The 5,226-nt window shown below is 45.8% G+C and overlaps 1 pseudogene; it reads right to left on the bottom strand.

Moving 5' to 3' along the window:
- Positions 1 to 224: 224 nt before the first annotated feature.
- Positions 225 to 1,031, bottom strand: LOC103015456 (melanoma-associated antigen 10-like; annotated as a pseudogene).
- Between the last annotated feature and the right edge of the window lie 4,195 nt (positions 1,032 to 5,226).

The following is a 5,226-nucleotide window of genomic DNA, read 5'->3' as shown; positions in this document are numbered from 1 at the left end:
TTGAAAAATTCCTAAAGAAAACAGAGATGAAATTCCATGTCGTTATACACAAGAGGAACCGAAAGATGCTACACACTGTGTTCCCCCAACTCGCCTGGGCCCTCACTACTTAGAAGGCTGACCGCTCCCTCTTCAAACTCTGAGTGGAGGATCAGCTTCCCTTCCTGCCCCGCAAGAGGAGCTGCTGGGCCTGGGCCTGGAAGGAGCCCGGCTGCTGCTCTGGCTCAGGCCCCCTCTTCCTCCTCGCTCACAGCCTCTGCAGACAGGGATGGGAAGGACCTGGGATCCCATCGATTGACCCTGAGCACATACTCCAGGACCTGCCATTTGCTGGTCTCCGCATGGGCCTGGGAACCCCAAAGGAACTTGTAGGGAGTGGGTGGGGTCGCTGTGCGGCACCTGCCAGTACTCCAGGTAGCCCTCCTGCACCCACACTTTGGTGAGCAGCTCCCTGGGCTCCCCACAGATGCAGTGCTGCTTCCCTGCATACACCCCCATGACACTCAGCACTTCCCAGACCTCCTGCTCAGAGGCGCATTCACCCTCCAGGAGGATCACGGCCAGGAACATCACCAGGAGGCCGGCCTTGGGCACGCTCTGCCCATCGCTCAGCATGGCATCCCAGGTGAGGCCCAGGGTGGGGACCAGGACGTAGGTGTGCTCGCTGGGGTCCACCTTCTTCACGCCAAAGACCAGCTGCACGCACTCAGAGGCTTGGCTGAAGACCACGGGGGAAGTGGTCCCGATGGTCTTTGAGGAACATATTCAGCATTTCTGCCTTGGAGATCGGCTCCTTGACGCGATACTTAAGGAGCAGTAACCCCACCAGGTCAGCCATCATCACATTAAGTACCTCCTGAGGCAAGGACTCGGCATGGGTGGAGGAGGAGGAGGAGGCGACTGGGGAGGAAGAGGGCGCGGGGGATGCGGCTTCCTCCCCCCCAGCCCAGAACAGCTATCTGCGCCTCCACGGGGCCCTGGGCCTGGACTGGGTCCTGAAGGTCTGCCTCAGGCTTGCGGAGCTCACTCATCTGGCCCAGGGGCACGATGACTGGGGTCCGGCCGCCAACAGGAGTGTGGACAGGGGTGACAGATGGGGACCATGGGCAGTTCTTCTTCTGAGGGGTGCTCTCGGGCCTCACAGGGGCACTCCTCCTGCGCAGCCTGTCCCCTGCCAACCTCACCTTGACTCCTGGCGCTGCCTGGGCCTCCTCTGCTCTGTGACCTGAGGACACGGTCCTCAGACCTGGGCCTTCGCCTCCCGGTTCCTGGGGCCCCTTGACTCCTGGCGGGGCTGGGCTCTTGCCTCTGCCGACCTGAACCCAGCATCCCCGACCCTGGGCCTCCCCTCCCCCCCCCCACTCTTTTTTGTTTAATATATATATTTTTTAATTAATTTATTTATTTATTATTTTTGGCTTTGTTGGGTCTTCGTTGCTGCACGCAGGCTTTCTCTATTTGTCATGAGCAGGGGCTACTCTTCCTTGCGGTGCGCGGGCTTCTCATTGCGGTGGCTTCTCTTTTTATTTTTTTTTAAGAAATAATTATTTATTTATTTATTTTTGGCTGTGTTGGGTCTTCATTGCTGCACATGGACGTTCTCTAGTTGTGGCGAGCGAGGGCTACTCTTCGTTGCCGTGTGAGGGCTTCTCTTGCTGCAGAGCATGGGCTCTAGGCGCACGGGCTTCAGTAGTTGTGGCACGCAGGCTCAGTAGTTGTGGCCTGTGGGCTCTAGAGTGCAGGCTCAATAGTTGCAGCGCACAGGCTTAGTTGCTCCATGGCATGTGGGGTCTTCCCAGACCAGGGATGGAACCCATGTCCCCTGCATTGTCAGGCGGATTCTTTTTTTCCTTTTTTTTTTAACATATTTTTTGGAGTATAATTGCTCTACAATGGTGTGTTAGTTTCTGCTTTATAACAAAGTGAATCAGCTATATGCATACGTATATCCCCATATCCCCTCCATCTTGTGTCTCCCTCCCACCCTCCTTATCCCACCGCTCTAGGTGGTCGCAAAGCACCTAGCTGATCTCCCTGTGCTATGCGGCTGCTTCCCACTAGCTATCTATTTTACATTTGGTGGTGTATATATGTCCATGCCACTCTCTCACTTTGTCCCAGCTTACCCTTCCCCCTCCCCACGTCCTCGAGTCCATTCTCTACGTCTGCGTCTTTATTCCTGTCCTGCCCCTAAGTTCTTCAGAACCTTTTTTTTTTTTTAAGATTCCATATATATGTGTTAGCATACAGTATTTGTTTTTCTCTTTCTGACTTACTTCACTCTGTATGACAGACTCTAGGTCCATCCACCTCACTACAAATAACTCAATTTTGTTTCTTTTTAGGGATGAGTAATATTCCATTGTATATATGTGCCACATCTTCTTTATCCATTCATCTGTCGATGGACACTTAGGTTGCTACCATGTCCTGGCTATTGTAAATAGAGCTGCAATGAACACTGTGGTATATGACTCTTTTTGAATTATGGTTTTCTTAGGGTATATGCCCAGCAGTGGGATTGCTGGGTGGTATGGTAGTTCTATTTTTAGTTTTTTAAGGAACCTCCATACTGTTCTTCATAGTGGCTGTATCAATTTACATTCCCCCAACAGTGCAAGAGTGTTCCCTTTTCTCCACACCCTCTCTGGCATTTATTGTTTGTAGATTTTTTGATGATGGCCATTCTGACTGGTGTGAGGTGATACCTGATTGTAGTTTTGATTTGCACTTCTCTAATGATTAGTGATGTTGAGCATCCTTTCATGTGTTTGTTGGCAATCTGTATATCTTCTTTGGAGAAATGTCTATTTAGGTCTTCTGCCCATTTTTGGATTGGGTTTGTTTTTTTTTTTTTTGATATTGAGCTGCATGAGCTGCTTGTAAATTTTGGAGATTAATCCTTTGCCAGTTGCTTCATTTGCAAATGGCAGGAGGATTCTTAACCACTGCGCCACCAGGGAAGTCCTGTTTTACTCTTATGTTAAACATTCACATAATTCTAGAGTCAAATCTACAAAACAACGTATATTCAGAAAAGTATGGCTTCTCCCCTTGTCCCTTCCACCCTGTTCCCTTCCTCTCCTATAGGTAATCAGTTTATTTATTTTCTGGCTTATCCGTTCCATATTTTGGCATAAGAAAATACATGCACAGTGAATATATTTATAGCATTGTTTTGAGGAATGTTGTGTTTCACAGAGGGGGTCTCATGGGGTGGTTTAAGATTCTTGTGAATATAGTCATGTTCAAATATAATCAACACATCCAGATAAAAACCTTTCAGTGGTACTTCCCTGGCGGCACAGTGGTTAAGAATCCGCTTGCCAATGCAGAGGACACGGGTTCAATCCCTGGTCTGGGAAGATCCCACATGCTGTGGAGCAACTAAGCCCGCGAGCCACAACTACTGAGCCCATGTACCACAACTACTGAAGCCTGAGTGCCTAGAGCCCGTGCTCTGCCACAAGAGAAGCCACCACAATGAGAGGCCCGCACACCGCAACTAAGAGTAGCCCCCGTTCACCCCAACCAGAGAAAGCCCACACGCAGCAACGAGAACCCAACAAAGCCAAAAATAAAATATTAATAAAAAAAAAACTTTCAGTGTGTTCAGAAACACATGCAAGGGTGTCTTCAATAGATCAATGAGTATGGTTACATTCGATAAATCTCTGCAGACAATATACAAGGGATTTGTCCTGATTCTGCAGAGGGAGAGTTCCATCTTTTTGTTGACAGTAGAGTGACAAAGCATCTGACCATCTGAATTAAGTTTCTGTGCAAAATTTGTTCAGTTTATTCTTCAAAATCCTATCTTGTACTGCAAGGGTCCCACTAATTCCAAGTGATGCAGATTCCCTTTATAATTTGGCTAGTAATGTTTGTGGCCCTGATCCCATCCATGGACAAGTACATCTGGCTGGGGGATGGGTCTTTCAAAAGTCTTTTGTTGTCAGTGTTTAAATTTGTTGCTCTTTTCATTTTATAAAGTGATGAGCCTTAGCTAAAAATCTTGACTAAGACTATAATTACTTGTTTGTTTTCTCCTGAGATAAAATATAATATCAGCCCTGATAATATAACTAGTGAATTGTTCTCTGTAGCCATATGGTGACTAGAACTACCAGGTGACAGGTATTGGTAATAATTTCTGATTCTGCTGTGATTGTATAAACACCTGCATAGCTTGATCCAATTGTTTACATTTATTTTCAAATTAGATGTGATAGTGTTCTAATAACTTACAATTTATACCTAGTAGAGGCTTTCTGCTACTTATCCTTATTTGGCAGATGTGTTTCTTTGCTAACCTGAAGAGAAATCTTCTGTATGAGATGGGTGGAAAACATGGGCCGTGATGAACAAGAGTTTGGATCAATCTCTCTCTGGTTCAATGCTGGTTACATGTGCAAGGTTCCTACAAAAGAATTATTAGACAATCTATATTTGTGTACTCTTCAGAAGTGTAAATTTTACATTTGTCTTCCTGCGCCCCTTCTGAACTATCAGGGGTTTTTGTTTGTTTGTTTTTAGTCCTGATCCACATATATGTGTATTCCATCACACATGTAAAACATAGCATATTAATATATACAATGGAATATTACTCAGCCATAAAAAGAAACGAAATTGAGTTATTTGTAGTGAGATGGATGGACCTAGGGTCTGTCATACAGAGTGAAGTAAGTCAGAAAGAGAAAAACAAATACCATATGTTAACACATATATACGGAATCTAAAAAAAAAAAAAAGGTTATGAAGAACCTAGGGGCAGGACGGGAATAAAGACGCAGACCTACTAGAGAATGGACTTGAGGACACGGGAAGGGGAAGGGTAAGTAAGAGATGCAGTGAGAGAGTGGCATGGACATATATACACTACTAAATGTAAAACAGATAGCTAGTGGGAAGCAGCCACATAACACAGGGAGATCAGCTCGGTGCTTTGTGACCACCTAGAGGGGTGGGATAGGGAGAGTGGGAGGGAGGGAGACGCAAGAGGGAAGAGATATGGGGATGTGTGTATATGTATGGCTGATTCACTTTGTTATAAAGCAGAAGCTAACACACCATTGTAGAGCAATTATACTCCAATAAAGATGTTAAAAAAAATAGCATATTAAACTTTGCAAAAGAATGTGGTTTATGACAGAAATTTTTAAATTAATTTTTCAGAAAATGGGAAGAGATAAATGCAAAACAAGTTTATTCTCTTTCTCTACA

Source organism: Balaenoptera acutorostrata, chromosome 3 (genome assembly GCF_949987535.1).
Source record: "Balaenoptera acutorostrata chromosome 3, mBalAcu1.1, whole genome shotgun sequence".
In the NCBI taxonomy this organism is placed as follows: Eukaryota; Metazoa; Chordata; class Mammalia; order Artiodactyla; family Balaenopteridae; genus Balaenoptera; species Balaenoptera acutorostrata.
Note: the sequence above shows the minus strand (reverse complement) of the source record. Positions and strands in the feature narration are given on the sequence as shown.